General features: G+C 24.3%; 1 protein-coding gene and 1 non-coding gene across 4 annotated transcripts in view; one reads left to right on the top strand and one right to left on the bottom strand.

The window, feature by feature from the left end:
* The window catches only part of LOC113558777 (orcokinin peptides type A-like), a 50,941-nt gene that overhangs the window by 12,711 nt on the left and 13,911 nt on the right, over positions 1-24,319 (bottom strand). The window lies entirely within an intron of this gene.
* Positions 22,689-22,761, top strand: Trnaa-agc. Its single transcript has one exon. It is a non-coding gene; the product is annotated as a tRNA-Ala (tRNA).

The following is a 24,319-nucleotide window of genomic DNA, read 5'->3' as shown; positions in this document are numbered from 1 at the left end:
ATCAATTAAATAGATAATTGTATTGGACGTATATCAATTTATCGACCGTTTAACAGATCGAATCATTTATCACGCTGTAGGGCATCCTCGTGCGTATACATGACGATTACAATACGTTTTAGGAACAGCCCTGCTGCCATTTGTCTGCTCGTCTCTACAACGAGTATCTTTCTTATCTCCAACTAGCTGTGTGTACTGTTTTTAAAATTATACAACCAACAATCGACGTGGCCATAGGGTATAATGGTATTGTAATATATTGTGGATCGCATTATGACACAGCTATAGTTCCACAAGCCGATGATTCAAAAAAAAAGTGGAAAAACTATTTATAAACGTCTTTGTAAAAAAAAAAAACAGGGATATCGATCCGTCGTATAGTATAGATTTTGAGTGTACCTCGTCATTAAATATGTCACAGTAATGGATATATGTTAAGTTTTTCCCTATTTATAATTTAAAAAAGTACTTCACACATCGTTGTAAAATCAATACATTCATTGCCCAGAATTTAAAAAGTAGTAGAAATCATTTTCCATATTTTTATTAAACATTTTAAATGAATGTAAAATTTTCAAATTGAAATATTTATGTAATAATGTAAGTAAAGAATGCAACACTGAATGTTTTAATAATTGTATATTTAAGATCGGTTCTACAAGTGAAAAATGTATTCATATTATATGTTTAATAAAAGAAATGATTCATATTATTTTTTCCAATTTATTCATGCGTGATATTTGATCTAAACGTTCATAGTATTTTAATTTATTGTTCAGTTCTTTGAATTTGTTTAGTAAAAATCATTATAAGTTATATTTTTAATATTATTATAAAAAATAGAGCTTTGACTTTGGTTATTCGCTTATACATTTATTTATTCGCATTTTATAGTTTCATTATTTTTGTTTTAGTATTTTATCGCAAGTGCAGTCATCATTGAATTTAAAAATTACAAAATTAAAAATTAAATAAACGATATTTAAGTGGGTACTTAATACATATTATTTTTTCCTTTTATTTACTATCATAGAGTACATATTTTGATGGCATATAAACAAAATAAAGATCGTATATTTTAAGATGCAAATCGTTTTTATTCAAAATACAACTAACTTAGGTTTTTTTATTAAACAAATATTTAATGCCAACATTCATCAAAGAAAATTGAAATATACATTGTATAGATACTCAGAATATATTATAGTTTAAGTTTTTATATTAATTATACTATCCTATTCTGTCTTGAATATTTTACCTTCTGGCATAATATAATTACAATTATAGTGCTACAAAAAATCATAAAGAGTATATTTAATTACACTAAGTATACTTACACAGTCTTCATTTAACATGTTATAAAATTACGTTCTACTTTACCTTCATATTATCTAATTTAAATTTTTCAAATTATTTTTATTAATTTTCTTTTTTTTTTTAACCGCAATATTATAATAGTTTGAAATCTATTTCTAAACGACTCAAATATTTGAAATATTATCATATTATTTTATTGAATTATACTCCCTATATTAATAATTTATACCACAATATTTCTACAGATAGTAATATGTATGAATAAAGTTCAAACATATGAGAAAATCTGAGGGTTTTTAAATTAGCTCATATTTTTAGCATATGCTAAAAAGTCTGTTGATTATATAACATACTCGTATAATATTACTCTGCTAAAATTGTCAAAAACTGCATTTCAACTAAGGTATTTAAATTTAAATTGATGCTATCCAAGAACTGTACAAAGAATTTTTGATTATATATACCTACTATATAGTATATCAAACAAAAAAGTATATAAAAATGCTAAAAATATTTTTTTTTAGATACATTTTGATTGCATAAATCTTTTACGTGTTAACTAAATATCTTATTTTAATAACTACTATAGTACTTAACGAGTAATTTGATAATACCATTTTATTATTACTGAAAATCAATAAATGTAAGTGCATATCCTTGTGTTATGATAGTATTTCAAGACAAATAATCTAAATAACATTGTTTCAAAAAATACAACGTGGTATAGACTTTAAAACTATTTTCATAAACTGTCTCAAAATATTGTAAGGAAGTTTATATTTGTAATTATTAATATATTTAATTAAATATATTTTAGATAATAGAAGTAATTATTTTAAAAATGAGATTCATGAAGTTGGCGGAACCTCTAAAAATGTAAAATTATAAAAATTATCATAAGCAAGCATAATCTAATGCTTGCATAATAATGTATGAGTAAGTGAGAAAAAACATCCAATAGTATCTAACATATTTTATTATTATCAGTATTATCACAATCATACTAGCACATATTGATAAGGTATTTAATTATATATAAGTCCAGGTAAAAACGACTTATTCTGTTATAAGCTTCTAAAAGACAAAGAACCCACGGAAATGTAAATTGAAATAGTATTTCCTTAAAGTTGTAAAAATAATTATTTGCATATAGAATAAAAGTTCAGACTTGTTCAAAGTATTAAAAATTTAGAGTGAATTATAGACGATTATTTTATTTAAGGTAAGAAAGCAATTTTCGTGTTTAATACCAAAAATGCACATTTTTTCAATGAATACAATAAATATAAATTACACTTTTAAACTAACAAGTGAAAAAATTTTTTTAATTATAATATTATCTAAATAAAATGTGAAATAAAATTTTTCTGAAAATTAACTCAAATAATTCGAAACTGTAATGGGTATGACAAGTTCACCAATAAGTCACACTTACCTTGTCAAAACTGTCTGATTTAGTATAAAGTGAATTGTATTTTATGTATAACATTTGAGCACATATAACAGAGGTAATTTTATATAACTTATGAAGTATAGATATTACATTTATTTGTATTTGTTTTAATTTATAGATTATTAATTGTTGTAGGTATTCAAAACGTTTTTGAGCATAGCTAAATTTAATACTGTTAAGATAAATTTATAAACCTATCTAATCTATCTTAAACTTTTTTGTACCGATTATTTCAGAGAAAAAAAAATAATTTCTTGACTTTTATAACTGTTTTATGCTTTAGTGTATTTTATATTATTATATTCAATTTCTGATCGATTCTAATTAATATACATTGCAACACTATTGTGAAAAACTAAAAAAAAAATAATTAGTCAAACTTATTAATTTTTACCTAACTTAACCTAATAGATTTATTATTTATTATCTAAAACTATAATACAATAATACATTTTTATAATTATTATATTATACTATTTAAATTAATGTTAATCATAAGTAAATATTTTAATGTTATTAATTATTGTACACTAACATAAATAAATAAAAAAGTCCAAAATCTAAATGTTTATTTAAAAATCTCGAATAAATCAAACATTTTTAAAATAATATCATATTTTCTAGAATATACAAAACGTCATAAATATTTGATAAAAATTTTAATTATTTACGATTATTCCTTTTTGAATTACTACATATTTTTAATTTTTCTACGGTTATTTTGATAACTTTTGACCCTTCCCCCTACCCAATGTACCAACTTTATCCAATTTATTACCAGAAACCGTCCTGAATGTTAAAGTTTAAAATATTTTTACTCGTGTAGATTACATCAGGGACTAATTTTTTACTGACTGTATAAAAGACAAATACAAACGTTCATAAAAATTGCAAACTCTTGAGTACCTATTGCTGTATTACATTGCATGACAACTGAGTAAATAGTTTTTGAATGGCGCTATGTTATATCAACAACTATCTGTTCGCTCCGCAGCTCGTTCGACTTTTGATTATGGACGGCAAAACTCAATTACTATAATAGTGGGATTGTATATCGTCGTTTGCCATAGTACTGCTTAATATTATAAATGGCTTAATAATATGATATTATAAATACTATATTAATACAATTAAAATATATAACATTACAATATTACATGGATTATAATATGATGTTCATGAATTATATTATATGAATGTTATTATGTGCTTGTTTGTGGTTTATATCAGCGAAAATTTTCTTTTCTTGAGAACGGCACAAATGCCCGGGACGAAAACAAATGTGCGTCTCAATTATGTTCATTTTCTCTGTAGTAATGTATAAAAATATATAATACGAGTGTTTATTTATTGCTTGCAATAGTTACCTATACGCAAGTAGGTGCAGTAATAAAGACGATATCGGAATGAAAACAAACGTTTTTACTCGTCAAACATTTGTTTACCGACTGGATGACCTTTACAATGTATACAATAATAATAATAATATGTTATAGTAGCGTATATATACATTCTCACTGAACACTACATAATTATTGTCCCTCTGGACGTATATATGTATAATATACATTGTACATATACCTATATAATCATCGTGCATTTTATTTTGATAATCGCACCGGTGAGTAATTATTTTCTCCGTCTCAGTCTCGCAATCGAACGTTTTCTCCTCGATAAATTAATGTTTTCTCGGTAAGTGTTATTGTTTATTTTGGACCGTTTCGAGTCGCCTCACACGCTCTAAGCTCCAGAAAAGAGCTATATTGCTGCCACAACGATCGCTCTCGTCGTCCCTACACCCACTACAGGTCGTACAGCTTATCGATAACGCGGTTTCAAACTGTTTTTATCTCTTTACAAAAACATTCGTTTTTCAACGCCATATCTCACTCGTGACGTTTTTAACCTGTCGCCACCGTGTTCCGTATCTACTTTAACAGTCTTTAGACTTTACACCAGCACGTTGAGTATTTCTGTGGAAATCAGATTCAGCCTCGGGGGAATAAATGAATTAATGGATAGCTACAGTATTTAAACGCAGTGATTTTTTCACTCTTCGCGAATTGTCTGGGATAGTAATAATTATAAAATATACGGTATCAGAATTTGTTACTTTGAACCACGCACTACGGGCATCGGAGTTATTTAATTGCATATTCTTAAAATTTCACTATGGTTCCATAGTTTTCATACGAGATGCATTAAAAAAATTATTAACAGAAACACTTTTACATAATATTCAACAGTTTAGTCTTTATCCCAGTTACAGAGCGACGAATACACCACCGAAATAATAATAGTATATATTATGTAAGACTGCCGTATTGCTATCCGTATTTGAATTCAAAATTAGAAATAAACTCCGCTTGCAATGAAATCATACAATATTATAATTAAATATATCTTACTCTTATAGTTTTGTTTATTTTAAAGTGAGTTCCTGTCTAAGGATACAATTCGCATTTTAGTATCTTAATTTATCCGGAACTTCTTAATCAATACACTCAAAAAAAAATATAGTTTTAATTTCTATGATTTCATTTCATTGATTTACTATTTTATTGTTTTCTTAAAATGTATGACAAATTTCATCATTTCAAAGATAATATAATCAATTCAAAGATATTTTCCTTAATTTAACAATAAAAATATACAATTAAATTTTAGCTAATCCATTGATTATATTATTCAGTTTTCTTTAAAATAAAGAAAAAAATATTTTATTTTATGTTCAATTTACTTAGAAACAATGAAAGATATCTTCATTTTTACGTATAATTATGATGTTGTATAAATTAAAAATAGTACTTAATTTGTTAACAAAATAGTTTAAAATCAATAGCTTATTACATTAAATACATTTCAATCGATCTTTACATCAATGTTACTTTTCCTATAATCAATTTTATCGGATATCATAATTCAAGTTTTCTAAAATAGTATTAGTTTTAAGGAAAACATCTTAATGTTAATGGAATATCATTAATATTTCGTTTTTTCTCAATTTAACAACTGTAAAATGGTATTGAATTAATAGCATTTTTCGTTATATTGACGAAAATATATTTTTATAGTTTAAGATAAAAAAAATATCAGTAATTTAGTAGAAAAGTTTTAGCGTCGCTTTATGGCATAGGTATTTTATGTAAGATTGCAGCAAACGCGTACATTATTACTACTGCGCAAACTATTATAGCTTTTATTTGTATAAGAAGTGTCTAACATTAAAACATTTTAAACTAAATCTGTTTAGTAAATTTATTGATTCTATATTCTTTTAGGACTGAAACAAATGGAAAGCAGTTATTTAAATCTTATGTTCTATTTTTAAAAAGAGTACCTAGGCTCTATTATTATAGTACTCTATAATTTCCCCCTCCATTTTTTTTTTATCAAACTATAGTGTTTATACAGTGCTTTAATGTATTTATTGAAATTATATAGAACAGGTATAAGCATTAATATTTAATTCTTTAAATAAATTTTGTATATTGTATATTCTGTATTTTTCTATGCTAAGGGTAATATATAATACATAAAAAACATGAAAATATAAACAGATATTGTTGATAAATAGTAAATAAATTAAAAAGATAGTTAATAAGAATATCCAAGTTTAATTACACATGAATTATACTAATCGCATAGCTAAACAATGTTTAACGTAAAATAAAAAAAGCAGCTCAGAAATAACAGCTTCAATGCTCAAGATTTGGCATCAATTATCTATTCAAACTGTAGTCGATAGGTGTTAGCGTTATGTTTCCAAACATAGGTAGGTAGAATAGTAACAAAAAAGAATCCCGCTCCGGCGGATTTGGGCGACGCCTTGATTAACATGGTGCTCGATTTTTTTGCATTTTAAAAAAAAAATCATTATATTGAAGGAAAATTTACTTTTATATAGTATATTAAATCTTTAGTTCAAAGATATTAAGGTTATAATTTAAAGGTGGTAGTATTAATCTTATTAAAATTAATATTTTTTTTCTATTATATGATTTCTTACTATGAAAGAAATAATTTCTTTAAATTGTTTATAATCATAATTAATTTAATAGAAAATGTATTATTTTTCAAGAATTATCAGCTTCATTAATTTAATGAAATCAATAACCTAAATGTAATGAGTTGACTTCATTGGGTCAAAATCATACCCGTTTTTCATTAATTAAATGAAATTTTTCTCTGAGTGTACGAACTTATAATAAAACAAACTAATTAATCATAACTAATCATCAACCCAATACTTATTTAAACTTGCTTGGAAATAAAAATATTAAAAAATGTACCTAAGAAATTTTATTCTACAATAAGTTCATTCTATAGTATTTGTTTTAAAAAAAATATTTTATTTCGAAAATTATAATTAAAAAAGTCGTCGGATTATTATACGGATGTGTAATACTATTTGAATTTATAATGACAAATTATTACAAACGAAAAACTATTATTGGCAGAGATGAAGTATCAATCTCTTTTATAAGGAAATTTTATAATATTTATTTATATGAGTATTTATTTTTAGAAGGAATTTTTGAACTGATTGTTGTCAAAATTAGATCTTTAAATTTGAATGTCAAAAAAGTAGGCATAGATATTTTTAAAATCTTGTAATTGCTAATTTTTCTAATTATTTTTTAATTATTAGTAATTTTTCTATATATTTAGTACTCAAAAATTGCAAGAATATAGTATTCATGGTATTCATTACCTATTAAATTACAACAAAAAATAGAAACAATTTTGTCAAAAAACCGTTTTGTATTTCCGTTTTTACGTAATTTTTTTTTATTGCGTTTCTACCGATTATCATTAAAAGTACTGGGAATTTTAACTTCTCACTAGATACCAACTAAATAAAATTTACCGGTAACTGGTTATTGGGCAAATTATCGAAGCCACCCTCAAATCTGAAGTATTGTTACTACTTCCAAATTTAATGTCAGATAAAAAAAAAATAAACGCAAAGCACGATTCGAATTTAAAAATTACAACTCTACACGTTGTATAATATTATATTAATATAACACAGACACACAACCAACTGAACCATCGCGATTTTATCAGTTTAACTTCAATACACATCATATTATGTGGTTCGATGCACACGTTGTACATTTATATAGTTGATGATAAAAGTGACTGTGCGTATTGATTAATTTCATATTCTGCCTGGATTACATTAATTCATTTCCATAAAAAACATCTGATGATAATCAACAGTTACGTATAAAATATGACGACCACAATCCCCATTTTTTAAAATTGGATCACAGTGATGAATTACTTATGTTATTCAATCATAACATGGAAAGGTTACGATTATTATTTTTTATTGTTCGATAATTCATCCATTAAAATATTAAATTATTAAAATAATACACAAAAGGTATTTTTATCAAAATATGTAGATTATATAAGTTTTTCAAAATATAGTAAATCGTTGTAAACAGCCTAGAAAAATTTATTTTCGTAGTAATTTCAAGACCATTATATTATATTGAGTAAATAAGATAAATGTTAATTATAAAACAGTATAATATTGCAAGCTTATAAAATATAACATACGTGGCAAAACAAAAAAAAAATTGTAATTATAATTTATTTATTTTGTACGCTGTATTTAAGTTATCTCGGATAGTTATTATGTATTTAGTACTCACTACAATTATTTCTTTTTATCTTTTTCAAGCTACTTAAAGCCACCAATTTTATACTCGTATTATTAAATGTAACTCCTTTAATGTTGCTCTACATAATAGAATTACAAAAATATATTTTTATCTCATATAATCTGACGCTTATTTATCCCGATCAAATCATTTTGCTAGTTATTATCATTATTACATAAGTAACCGAGCTTCACTGCCAAGTATATTCGGCTTTCAGCTCAAAATAATTGAATATTTTTTTCTCAACAGTTTAATTGAATTGAACTTTTTATATGTACGATTTATTTATTTCTACTGTATTAGGTTTCTAGAGCAGTAAAAGATTTATGGTTCAATAATCAAAATAATAAAAATAATAATAATAATTCACCTTTATACGTGGTTTATAAATAGATATATTACATACTTCATATATGTTTATCGTATCATACCTTCATTTACAGTCTACCGCCTATTGAGTACCACGTGTCATCATGGACCACGGTTCACTAAGCACGATGTTCAAGTTGAACGCGTTTCAACATGTAGCTATATTAAAACGATTCATCTCTTTAGAGATCAGCGCGATATTGTTTCGCTGATCGATAAAAGGATTACGAAAAAAAAGTCCGTAATTATTTATTACTTATATCCTATATAGCTATACCTTTAGACTCCTTTTCAAACTTTTAAGACAGTAATATTGTGCATGCGGGTGTAGTGAACAGTAATAACGCTATATAATATGATTATTCTTTAAAATAATTCTATAATAAGTAATTATTATTCTCATCGTTTGCTCTGCCATACTTTTTAAGTATCGCAAATGGATAACTCTTTCTATAATGTAATTACATTAAACATTAAACGCTTTAGAATTCCATGTCGAGAACCGTATGTATAATACGTTATCATAATAACATTATTATTATTATTATCATATATTTTAATCAGACATATAAGGTGGTCGCTGAACGATAAATTACAAAAAAATCCAATATCCTGAAATATGACGACTTTAATGTCAATACACTATAGGTAATTCTCGAAACATTAAGCTAAAATTATAAATTAAATACTTTTAGAGAAAAAAATACTTCTAAAACTTGTTGAATGTTTAATTATTGAAATTCTAAAGCATATTTAATTTACTTCTCGTATAGAAACATTATATTATAATAATATTATATACATATTATATTATATTAAAAAGCACAAAACATACAAACATGTATTTTTAATTTAACATTAAATACTTACAACACAAAATTACATGAATACCACAGATTAAAAATTAATATTAGATGACGAATAATATTTATTTATACGAGAAAATAATCACAGCGTTGCATAAAAGTACAATAAATAGTACAATATATAATAAATTGCTGCTCGTTTATTGACATGAAATGACGTGAATGATCTGAAGTTAGAATTCATTCAAATTGAATTTACATAATATTATAACATATATTAAGATATAAAATATTATCATACATTGTAACATTTTTATTTTCGTTAAATCATTATCATATAAAGTAGAAATGTCCATTTAAAATCGTCAGAAGAAATAACGAAAGTATAAAATGAACTATAATAAATTCATAATTCATATAATAGATTAGAGGATTGAGGAAGTTATTTAAAACATAAAATAATAAAATTTTAAACCGAGAAAATCTTAGAAATCTGAATAATTATTTTCTGATAAATGTAAAATGATTATAACTTTATATTATTATACTAACGTGATTGAATAAAATTATTATCAATCATATATTCCTGTGCATATCTAATTATCTTTTATAAATACCTGAAAATCTAAATTTCTTGTTGATGGCCTAAGCCATGAGAATAATTTCAATTACCCAATTTAATAGGCAATAGCGTATGTTCACTGCATCTATTCCATTTGGACAGTTAACGTAACATCATAAAATTTCTTCAAATCTCGAATTGTCTATACTTTATAAAAGAACACATATAATTCTTATTTTTTTAGTAATTATATTTTTAGGAAAATATCTATTTTTACATAAGTCGAATGTAATGATAATAATGATATGGTCATTTAATATTATGTAATTATTTTTATGTGATTGAAATAATAATAATTATGCTAAATGGTTGTATCTCATGTACCTATTACTTAGAAATCTGATTACCAAATATACACTTATTGTGACTATAATATATTATCTAAGTTAATAAATAGTCAATAAATTATATAGGTAAATGTACCTAACCACATCAGCGTAACTAAGGGGATCTAAGGAATGGCTTAGCCCTCATATAAGCTTTTAATTTTTAGCCTCAGTTAGCCTTCAAGTTATTTTTAACTTTGGTTTTTCTAGGACTCTAGCCCCTGCAGCTATTAAATCCTAGTTACACCCATGCCTAACCACAAAGCTGGGCAAGTTAACGACTTTTTTTAACTGGTTAAGTTAATTGATTTTAAAATTAATAAAGTTAAATTAAGTTAAAAGTTACTCATATTTTTTTTTCGTTTACTCGTTAAATTAAAAGTTGATTTAAAAAAAGCAACTTAACTTAGTTTAAAGTTAAAATTTTCTAATTTTCAAAAATAAAAAAACCAGACACATAATATTATTTATTAGTTTTTTTTTTATACTCATAAAAATTACCTGGGAAATTTAAAATTATACATCAAAGTACCAACTAGCTATCAAAAAAACTTGATTTTTTAAAATAAATCCTAAAATGTTGACTTACTCTTGCATTATTCTTCAGACTAAAATTTATTTAATTTAGATACTTTTTAATAAAATGAACTTGAAGTTAACACGTTAATCTTAGATAAAAGTAACTAACTTAATTAAAATTAACTTAATTCTAACTTTTGATTCGTTAATGTACAGCTTTGCATTAAACATAAATGAATTAAAACAAATTATAGTTTGACATCTATTTAAAATTAAAATTCGCGAGGAACTCTAGGAAGTACACAAATAAGTTAGCTTTTAAACTACTATTTTTTTCTGGAATTCGCAAAATATAACGTATATACATTTTTGAATTTGAATCAAACTTGAAATATTATAAATTTTAAAATAAAAACACGGTATTTATTGAAACTATTCATGTTTAATTTCATTATCATAAAATACTATTTAATATATATATTTTTTTATTGTTAACTATTACATAATTTTTTTTCTTGTGCTTATCATAAATAAAACACTAAAAATAACGATAGTCACTTACTATTCTCCTAAGGCTTTTTAATAAAATACCTAGGATCAACTCGGTAATTACATTTTATGTTTAATTATTTTTTTGTTAATTTTTCTGTGCTTTTCTTCTTCTTTTCAGTTTATAACAACAATCTGAATAACTGTATAGCTAGCTTTCAACAAGCAGTATTTAAATATTTAATTTAAATAGTTGGCAATGTCTTCAGTCTTGTATGTAATAAATAATAATTTATGAAGGATATTAACAAAAATATTTGTAACTTACTCTAAATTATAATATATTATGAGTTTACATCGTCATTGATTAAAATACCGATATAATGGATGTGTACAATTTTTATTAACCCTTATTCAGTAATACATCATTGTATATATAAAAATCTATTCTGATCAGAGACATTGTGTAAGCTTCTATTTTTAAGAATAAATCAGTATGTTCAACTAACCTCTGACAAGACATTATTTACATATTTTGTATTATTATAATATAGTTTATGAAATAATATTGTTATAAACTTATAGGTATATTAATACTGACATACCGTAGAATGACGTGGAAGAATTTAAAGTATGAATAGTGTACAATTTCTATAGATCTTTAGAAAATTCCATCGTGTATAGAAAATTATGATAAAAGTAATAGTAGAATTTTTAAGCTTTCTGCAGTTCATATTTTTAGATTATAACAAAACCATTAAAAACATTATTTTACATTTAAATATTATTCAATTTCATCTAAATTTGAAATTCAAACGCTTATTGTAACTTTTGTAAGAGCAAATTTGGAAGAATACCAAATATTTTTAAATTTTTTTTGTTAATTTGTTATAATATCATAAAATATATTTTATTATTTTCTAACTATTACACGGCGTTTTAGATATGCTATTTATCTACACTATGACTATCGCGCGTATTTATATTATCGGTATCACTACTCCGTTTTAAAAGAAAATACACCAGTTCTGAGTACTTTTAACCCCTTCTACCGGTCACCGACCGGTTTTTGTGGTTTGTTAAAATACTTAAAATTGTTAAAATGAAAAATGTTTGGATGTGCGGAATAGAAACAATTGTTGAACTTGTTGTTATTATTATAAATTTATAAATGTTATCAGATTTTACTTTGCCTTTTTCGAAAGTGTTTACCAGAAACCAATTCCTATGTGTGCCGCCTACCTCAAGACACTTCATTACTTAGTACCTATTTACCACGGAAGTCCATTTATTATTCGCTTTTTCATCAAAACAATTTTCGAAATCAGGTAGCTTTACAAAATAAAATTATAGAAAATAAATAATACTAATAATAATATTATGTACCATCGTCTTTGTATTTATATATTATCATTAATTTAAATTACAATATGTGTATAATATACGTTAACCGAAATTATTATCGTTGTGTTGTGTTGTGTCCGTTGTTTTTATTTTAACTCAATACATGATAGATATAGATAATCATGCTTTTAAAGTTCGGAATTGACCTTGGATATGCGATAGTAATCAATTGATATGACATTTTATGTATAAATGAAAATTATCATCATAATAAATATGATAGTATTAATATAATATAATCACATTTCAAGCAACCGTAAATAATTGATGTAGTACTTTTGGAATGATTATGTATCAATGAGAGACCATATTATACTTCATTGGGTACGAATAGACGAATATAAAAATGTTATTTTATACTTGACAACATTGTTGTAAATAAATAACTAAAAAATTATCTAGTTAACATGAGATAATTACAGCAAAAAATTATCTAGATAAAAATAAAGATAACATAAATTGAATTTATTTAGTTAAACATATAATATAGTAATAAAGATAATTACTTTTTTTTTTTGTTCAAATAATTAATGGCATAATGAGTATACTATTTATGATAACATTTTTTATAACGTACCATTGGTTTTAATTGTAACATGAATTAGGTGTTTATGCTTCATAGCTTAATAGATAGTTAGCTCATGTATACAGGGTGTAACAAGACTGTTTAATAAATATAGTAATATTTTTAATGGAAGATTGTCAAATAGTCTTATTACACCTTATATAATAATATAATACAATAAGAGAGTGAATAAAAAAAAATTGTAATTTATTAATTACATTTTTTTAGAGGTACTAGAATATTAAAATTATCGAAATAAGCATATTTTTTATCCAAGTTGGACACTAGATAAATTATGACATAACTATCTAGATGAGTTTAAAGATGATAAATGTATATACACTTTATCTAGATAATTCCCAAACTTGATTGACAACTATTTCTATTTCAGCAAACATATTAATGATTACAATCTTGGTACCGACACTAAACTTTAATAATCTGGTGCATTTAGTTTTAGAAAACAATATTGATTCGATTTATATGAAATATAATATATAGGAGTATCTATATATTATTACTAAATAATAATAAATTCAAATTAATCTCGTCTCGTGAGTAATATCATCGCTACTATTCATAGGTATAATAAAGTAGTTATAAAAGACGAATCCGATTGGGTTTTCTCATTAATTGATCATTCGAACAATTACCTAATTTATTTTGCGCTTATAAAAGTACTATATTTATAGCAATATTAATATAAGGATAACACATAGAATAAAAGTTTAATTTAAATGATATTCATTATTCTACATTATTATTTATTACTTTTTTTCATTATAATATCTCATTATATAATTATCAATTAAAGTTCCAATGCAATTTGGTTACAAATTGTTTTTATAGCTATATAAAAATTAATTTTATGTGAATAAAAAAGTGTTATGTTTCTAATAAATATTAAATAATTATTACTCTTTTTTTCAAAATATATTTGAATTAGTATATTAGTACATAGTAATTCATGTTCAATGTTAATAAATAACGATGTTAAGCAAGATAAAGTACAATTAATATCGAGATTATGCGTTCAAAATAAAAATAAACACTTGTCATTTGTCACTAGCATGCTATATAATGAAAATTGTTAATACCTTTGTATTTTTTTTTAAATTACAGTAAGGTCATGTTGTTTTTACTCTTTGTGTTATTGTTAAAAGTTTTTTTTTTTTTAGTTTACAACAATAAAATATAAAAAGAGACCAATCTCCCTCTCTCTTTAAATGATAATTTTAATAATCCCAAGTAGTACGTAAATTCGATATTTATGGACAATTGGAAAATTATCGTTTGATTGGCTAGCGATAATTAAGTTACCCATTTCACGACGGTCAATGAAAGGTACTAGGAATAATTTATGTTTATTAAACGACAACCAAGTGAAAATGCTTTTATTTGGATTAACACCTTGGCACATTAATGAAACATCTCGTCCTCATTTTTAAAGCAAATGAAAAGAAGATAGAATAAAATAAAATATATATTATGAAGTTGATGTATTTTTTTTTTTTAAATAAACGGTTATTGTGGGAATATTAAATCAACACATTAGCCATTGAAATTAGTTCTTAATATAGTTATATACTTTTATCAAAATTATTATTTTCACTATAAAATAAGAACCAAAAATTTTAATTAAATTACAGTTTTTTATTTTTATTTTATTTTTTAATAAAATTCACAAGCCTTTAACATTTTTTTTTTTTTAAATTATTATAAAATTAATATTAGCATTTTTATAACTATTATTCCATATTATCAATTGGTAACGGTATTAGAAAAATTAAATTACTTCTCATTTTTTCTATAAACAAAGTATGTAAAGAAGTTTTTTATTTTTATTTAAACTATAATAATTAATACATCGTAAAATAAAATTCGAGTAGCTATTTAAATATCAAATATATTCACTTTCGTCTTGCAAATCATTCAAACCTCACTAACCCTTGCACTTGACTCCAACAATATCCCAAGGCTAAATACAAACTGGTGTACAGATTTATCAGTATAAAAAAGTTAATTAAAAAAAAGTTTATATATCACTTCAGAAGTATTACTGCTGGCCGCCGAGTATCTGTTTAATCTATTCTTTCATGTCTAACTGTCTAAGTAAGTAACTGACTACAATCAAATATGCTATCAAATACAAAATAAAAATGTGTATGGCTTATTGAAGCAGCTACGCGATGCACAAAACGTATTGTTTAACCTAAAAAAGACTATTAATAACGTTACGATTTGTACAAATAAACAGTTTTAATAGGAATGTTTTTTTTTTGCAAATTGTAATATAATTAGTGTTGTTTTCCCGTAAAAGAATATTATACGCGCAACTGCGTAGGTTAGATTTAACTATTTATTAAAGTGTAATCAATTAATTATTTTGTATATAATACTGTAAATACTATAAACTTCAGATCAAAATGCATTGCTTTCAAGATAAATATTATATATAACTCTAAATACGCTTATATGTAATAATATGTAGGTTATGATTGAAAATAATAATCATAATGGTATGATGAATTATTTATTATAAGTTATAGTAAAGTATTGTACTAATATAACATAAAGTATTATTACTAATGAATAGATTCTATGGTTGTTATAAAGATAAAAATGATATATTATAATACTATAAAGGTATGCAGGTAATTGAATAATAGTATTATTGAAATGAATACTTATATCTTGATAGTTTTTGATAATCTTACATTTTTCTAAGTTATCGTTTTAAAATTATTTTAAACAGTTTATAAAAATATAGTAACGTTTTCAAATAACCAACTGTAGGTACTCAGTAGTGTATACAAATTGTTGTTAATGAACTCATTAAGTTTATCATGATAGAAAAGTGTTTTTGTACATTTAAAGTAAAAAAATATGTTCATTCGTTTATTTAGTGAGATGTAGAATTTTTAATTTACATAAAAATTAAAATGCAGCCAGTTTTTGTATTCCTTGGAGATCTTATTTTGATCATTAAATATGTAATACGTAAAGGTATCCAGTATACTATTGATTACATTTTGAACCGCTAAAGACAATTTGATTCTGGCTTCTCTAAAGACGCACATTATGTAAGGACAATTTTCAACCGTGGAATAAATTGCATTTTTTAGTATATTATGAATATCAACTAAATATTCTACTGATTAAACTGTCAATTTAAAAATACTGGAAGTGCTGAAAACTTTAATATTTTATTTCCAAAAAATCTCAACATTTTTGTAATTTAATATTTTTTTTTATATTTATCGCAAATAATATTGTTTATAATGTAATTTTTATTTTATTTTACTTAAATTATTTATTAATACGGATATATATTAGTAAATCATATAAATTTACAAATTATTTATATGGTATATTGATCAATATAACTACAGTTAACTAGTCAATTATGTGTATTATATATTTATAACTTAATTATTTATTATTAACTACCTCCAATATAAATGTATAGATACAAAACCAGTCTTCAGTCAATCGAGTTATTTAATTAATAGAAACCAAGTTATAAAAGCAAATAAAAGCATCATAATTAATTTATTCGTCCATATTAATTTATTGGCAATATAATAAACTGAATGTATTTCATTTTTTTAGCAATAACATACATTAAACATACACAAGTACGTTTATTCTATAGCTGTGAGTTATTCAAGGAGTATATACATTATACAATATTATATGTTTATAAGTATGTATTAGGTTATTTTTGTATAATATTAAGCCTATCATAATACTCAAATATATATATGTAGTATGATTATACAGTTATAATTTAAACATTTTTCTTCTAAATATTTTATCTCAGACCTTTTTTATTACATTACATTTTATTGTCAAAGCGTATGTATCTGCTAAAACATATTCAACAAATATTTTTCATCATTGTAATGTATTTTTTTTTTTACTTATTATGATTTTACTTTTATATTATATATTTTTAAAAATTTAACCTATTGATTTTGTTTGATCTGATATACAGTTTCCCTATTAAATATTTACAATAGTATAATTTTCAAAAAAATTTTTTGTAAAAAGCAAGACAAAGTACTTAAATAGATTATCAATATTATTAAATATCAATAATAATATTATTGTAACTAAAACATTATCAAGTTAATGTATTCTTTGTTTTTACAAGAAACATATTTCTAAAATTCTATATCATGAAAGACTTTTTTACTGGCTTTTCATAAAAAACGTATGTTATAATTTAATGCGTTTTCTCCTTGCCTACATTCATAAATCACAATACACAACCACTTTAAAAATAGGCTAGGTATAAATTATTGTATACATGTTACATATTGTTCACTTTGCTGAATTATCTCTTGTGGCTTTATAGACCATTAGTATAAGAACAAACACATTATTATTATAACTTAGATGCTAAGGTACCTACATATACCAAAATCGAATAGTAGCAATATCTATTACCTAATATTTATTCTATCTATCTATTAAGTATATTTTTGTCATTGTCCTAAAATCATTGATAAAACAATTTATTATCCATCTGAGTAGATGACGTATAGAAGTTTGAAGAAAGCATTACACATTATGAACCGAGCAAGAAATGTATTGATTAAAAGTTTTAATGTTGATGACGATGGTTTTTTTTTTGTGCCTGACGTCGTGTTGAAGAGCATTAAATATACTACAACATTAAGACTTAAGAGCAAATTTTATCTAGTTGGTATTTTTAGGGGGGAAAGGACAAACATATAAAATGTTAAGTTAAAGCACTTTTCTCAAAAAAAAAAAATATAAAAACATGAAATTTTGATAAAAATCAATTTTCTTTTTCATTTTGTAATTCAGAAACCTAAAGGCTTTAATAGACTTAACATAAACTTGAAATTATCATCAAATATCAATGTTAGCACTTTTTCTTATTATTTTAAAATTGGGTTTGTTTGATCTATCTATTTATTGAGATTTGAAATGTACAAAATTCGTACCTATTTATTTTTTCGATATATTATGATATACTGTTAGTCAAAAGCTTGATAATGTAACACAAGGTTTCTTATTTCTTCATAAGTTATTTTATTCTTAAATTACCCAATTTTATTTAAAAATATAAAAATACACGAACATATTTATTTGTTTTAATACTAAAAAAGATAAGTTTTAGATTTAATTTTTACTATAATGTGTAATATTTGTAAATTGAACCAAACACGAAAAGACATGTCAAATTATCCAAATACAACGAAGTAAATGAGAACATATATATGCTTCATAATTCATTATTATAATGTTTAACATTTTTTCTTAACTAATGTAATATTTAATTATTAAAATAATATACATTTATAAAAACTTTGTGACTAAATTGTCAACATTTTTTAGTTAAGAAATTATCCGCTTATTAGGAATCTGGTATTAAATTTTCAAACATTTTTAAACAATCATACATTTTTTATTGACATTTATAAAAAAAAATTGAAAAATTTAAATTGTTTATAAATTATATTATACCATATATATAAATATATATTATAAATACATAGGCAAAATGTTTGTGGTTTATTTGTTTTTGAATTATAACAAAATAAAGAAACAATTTATTCAAAATCAGGTAATTAGTAAAATTTCCTTTTTTCCTTAATATTTTGTTTGTTTTTCCTGATTAAAAGAAATTATTCGGACTTTAATTTCGACCTCTTCAAAGTACAAACTAAATCCAATTTTCTATCAAAAACTAGCCTCAAATTTAAAATTTAAATTATTTTAATAACAATTTATCGTGTACTTATACACAAAAAAACACATCTTTGTAAAATAGTGTACTAAATACATTTTTAAAATATCTAAAAAATGCAATATAGCTAAGTAAGGCCATATTAAAATAATCTGAACATAGAGCTAACTAAACTTCCTAATATACATGTTTAGGCAAGCGAATGCCATGTGTAATTTAAAGAATTAATGTATATATATATATTTTATACTCTATAAAAACTTTAAATAAATGTGAAATATTTTTTATTACCTTAGAGATACTACTATAGGTAATTAAATATAAATTAACTGTCTTTAAATAGTGAAGACATTTTTTTTATATAGATTAGATATGACACGTTAAAAACGCTCTCTTAACGATTTCAGAAATCGACAAGGGAAATCTTTCATTCAAAGCCACCAAAAAGGACAATTTATTTGTTTTCGATGATAAAAAAAACTTTTCTTTTTAAAAATGCTAATTTTTAAGTAGTTAGGGTATACTTCAGCACCAAGATATTCGTTATTCTGTCGAATGTTACTTATATCGGAAATATTACACAAAGCATATTGACGCCGTTGGCTGAGAATTCATTTATTTTAGTAGGTCAGATAGTGAGTATGACTTTTTATTTCGTCGAAATATATGTTCAAACTTTATTTGCCGTCGTGATTTACATGTAAAGCATTCGTAGCAGTCGTATCGCATGTTTTCGACATTACTTTCACGTTGCTTTGCACTCACTTTTTTATATGTGATATTTTTACTTTTATATAAATATATTCAGTTAACTAGTTGCGTTTAAAAACATTTTGAGACCACGAATACACAGAATATATATTATGTATAGGTATTATATACAGAATTGCTGTTGAATACCAAAGATTATTCAGTTTGTTTTGACATCGTTTTAAGTATGGAAACGAATAATAATAAGTTACGCGACCTTTCAATAAAATTAAAATATATACGATTTTAAAACGTTCGTGAAGAGTCTCATTTCCTGATAAATAGTTGTACGATACTCTAATAGAAACAAATTACATGATATTGATATTTTTTAGCGACACATTATTAAAAATTTCATACTCTGTGACAATAAAAAATAAAAATAATGGGGGTAATATTTAATACTTAATTTTAATCGGTAATGTAAAATAAAAAATAAAAAATATAACATAACAATAATAATAAATATCGATAACAGCCAACAGGTATAACTATTATTTTTAATCTGGCCACCTATATTACTGTTATTAGTATTTAGTAGTTGTTTATACGAAATTTACGGGAATTACTTCACTCGATGATAGTGAATGTTCAATAACAACGCCTTCCACATACGCCCGGATGAAAGTAAATATATGTATATCTGTAAATTACTAAATTGTGTAATTATATTATTTTAGAGTCATCTCAATGGTTTGGCCACTATGGCTATCCTTCGCGGGGTTATAAATATAAAGTACATAACCGCAAACGAAGTGTTGGACGAACTAGCAAAAGAAAATAAGAAAATAGATTTAATAATTTCATAAAAATATTATTATTAATACGTTTACAAATGAAGTTCGTATTTACCATAATTAAAAAAAAAATATGATATTACTATATTAAGCATAACCAAAAATTATATTTTTAACGATCAAAATATAGTATATGTTAAAATATCAGAAAAAAACCCTTCCCCCCTCATGACAAAATAATTTTACTTCCACTGTGTACCTTACTAGCATTAAAATAATAACACTAAAAATAATTGAATAACAATTAACAAAATAACATTTTCAAATGATACGTATAATCATATATTATATTAGCTAACATTATTATCATAACGGAATTAAAAATGCTAATAAAATAATAAAAAAAACAATATACCTGCAGTGAGTATCATTGATTATATACATATTGTGTGTACATAATAAAATTGCGATGGTATTACCTACCAATGTCCAATCTATACCTATAACCACTAACCTATATACATGCAGAGGTATTGTAATTTATATACGGGCTATAACAGTTATGATAGAAGGGTTAATTAAGTTGCCGGTGTCATAGGTACTACCTACTTTTAGGTAGTATCATTACTAGAATGTTATTATTTGAATACCCTCTACTGACTAGAAATATATAATTATAATAATTATTAATAAAAGTGTAAACGTTTAACCGTAATTACATTTCTAGGTGTTTATTAATTATACTGTATATATTTAAATAGTAACAGATGTGTATTTAGAAAAAAACTGATATGAAACGTTGAAACTATCATTTCCCAGTGATTTTAAAATTTTAGTTTTGAAACAGTTAATATTACAACCTACGTAACGTGATATGAAGAGAACCCTCGTAAAAGGTATGTAGTACTGACTTGTGTTCGTACTTTCATAGTAAATGATTATTAATGTGGATGCCATCATTGCCATCTATCATAATGCATAACTTTCACTCGTACACATGTCAAAAATGCTCTATTTACCGTACGAAAACGTTTATTTTTGCTAAATGATTATTTTCTGTCCATGGTCTAACATAAGCACAATAAATATCGATTTATCTATTGAATTAGACTTCTGAAAATAGATTAGAATTTTTCATTAATTTTAGTGTAGTATAGGATGATTTTAAATGTTCACCTAAGTTAACTGGTAATATCCATAAAATGTTTTCAAATTTTTTTAAAAAAAAGTCGTTCTCAAATAAATAATTTAGAATTCTAATTATTTTCAGAAATTTTATCGTTTTATTACTTTGATAAATAGTTCGTATGTATTTATGATATGAATATAAGTATCTACATAAAAATAATGACTGTTTGTAATCCTTTTTATTAGTAATTTCAAATTTAATTAAATCTATTTTGCTTTATTTGCAGTCTATGTGTTGATGTATTGATCTATCTACTACTGATCTTTTAAACTTTGATAGGTTAAGTTATACATTATACAAGCATAAAATACCTATCACCAGTACCACCTATGTTGAATCGTTGAATGTATCTATTTTTTTTTTTATTATTATTAATTAATCCGCGGCAACAAAGGCCATTGGATGGTTTTTATTCATTTGTAGCGGGGGGAGGAACGGTAGGTTGAAACACGTTTTTTGTACCGACCGATACGTACACTCAGAGCGTTTCCGCAGTTTTTTTCACTACACCAAGCCACGAATGTATCTTTTATACTGGTGCAAAATAGTGTTATCGATCAACTCGATCGTGTAGGCTTTAGAAAATATCTTGTTGGCTACTAATGAATGGAAAATTGTTGGCTAACTATATTTTCTAAATAAATATATGAGCATTGGCTATTTATAGTATCGTGTTGATTACTATTACTTTTTTTTACATTTATTATTTGTTAAAAAGAACGTATTTGTTCTAGGTGGATATCTAGGGGGCGTAGCTCAGATGGTAGAGCGCTCGCTTAGCATGCGAGAGGTACCGGGATCGATGCCCGGCGCCTCCAGAGAAAATTTTGCACTTTTTTTTTCATTTTATAACTACTATTTAATTTCTTATTATTTTTCCACTCACCGATCTTTTATCAAATCCCACGGTAATTTTTAGTTATTTTATTTTTAGATACTATGGCAATTTATTATGAAGCATTGTAAACTAGTCGAATGTTTCAATAATCAATGAAATTATGAATAAACAATATTAGTTATAAATTATATTTAAACATCTTTGGTGCAAAATTATCTACCTAATTTTGAAATCCATATTAATATATTATAATAGGTAATTCCACAATATTATGGCATCGATAATATTTCAGTTCTGGTATAAAGGGAGTATTTAAATTACACAGTGTAAAATTACCTAAGCAATAGTGCAATATATAAACAGTATTTACTTGCTTGTGTTTCCAACATTGTCCTTTACAGCCATATCATATAATTCGTAGAAGTTGGGTTATATATAATGGGCCTGCTCCGAATTCTCAATATTTTAGATAGTAGGTACTTGATATACTGGTAGTAAATATATGTTATGACTTATTTTCAATTACAATTTGAATTGCTGATAGTGTAATTAATCAAAAATAATAAATTTATGGTTCAATAATAGTATAAATAAATTATACAAACATTTACTACAATTTGAAACGTCATCCCTAATACCTGTAATACCATTAAACATAATAACAATGCAAATCATACTTCTATGATATGATACGTTTGGATGACCACAGTTTGCACTATCAGAATTGTTATTGTGTTACTACATAAAAAAAATGAGGTCAGTATATTCTACCCTCGACTCCATCTGAACAGGCTTAAGTGTACTAACAATAATTGTCTATTTCAATCGTTTACAATATTATTTCAAATTTTCAATGCTCAATTAAGTTAGTTTAAATATTCGACTATTCACAACCATATGCTATAGATATTTAAATTGTTTTATACAAAAATACCATTTTAATCAGACCAATTTTTATTTGTTTCTATCTGTCATATTTTAACATAATCGGGAAAACCTAAAACCCGTTTTATTATTTTGTTGTAATTAAAAAATACATACCTATTTTTACCAAGTAGGTATCAATTGATATTTTTTTTTTCAGTTAAAAAGCTTGAAAATGTAATGCAAGATTTATTATAAATTATAATATTTATCATTAAATTTGAAATTTACATGTCTATTACAGTAACCTACTCATCAATTATACATAGTATATGAGCGACTTCACCGGTTTTTATATTATTTCAAAATTTAATAGATATATTGTGTACTACAGTTCCCAACCACTGCCAAAAATTATGGAATTGTCGAAAAACTAACACTTTTAATCCATCATTTTTTATTCTCGTCCATCATTTTTTATCTCGTATATAATTTAGTAAAGTATTTCCCAATGTGAATCGCTTTAAACAATTAAATGGATAGCGATGTAATGTTAAGTTTTTAATTATTTAATAATGCGTCAGATTTTCTCATATAATATTATGTAGTATTATCTTGAAGACTATATTTTTGTACTACATTCCCCGTCCAGTGTCCACTGTTAAAAATGATCA

This window comes from Rhopalosiphum maidis, chromosome 1 (assembly GCF_003676215.2).
Source record: "Rhopalosiphum maidis isolate BTI-1 chromosome 1, ASM367621v3, whole genome shotgun sequence".
Classification (NCBI taxonomy): Eukaryota; Metazoa; Arthropoda; class Insecta; order Hemiptera; family Aphididae; genus Rhopalosiphum; species Rhopalosiphum maidis.
The sequence above is the reverse complement of the archived record's forward strand: the minus strand, read 5'-3'. Positions and strand labels throughout refer to the sequence as shown.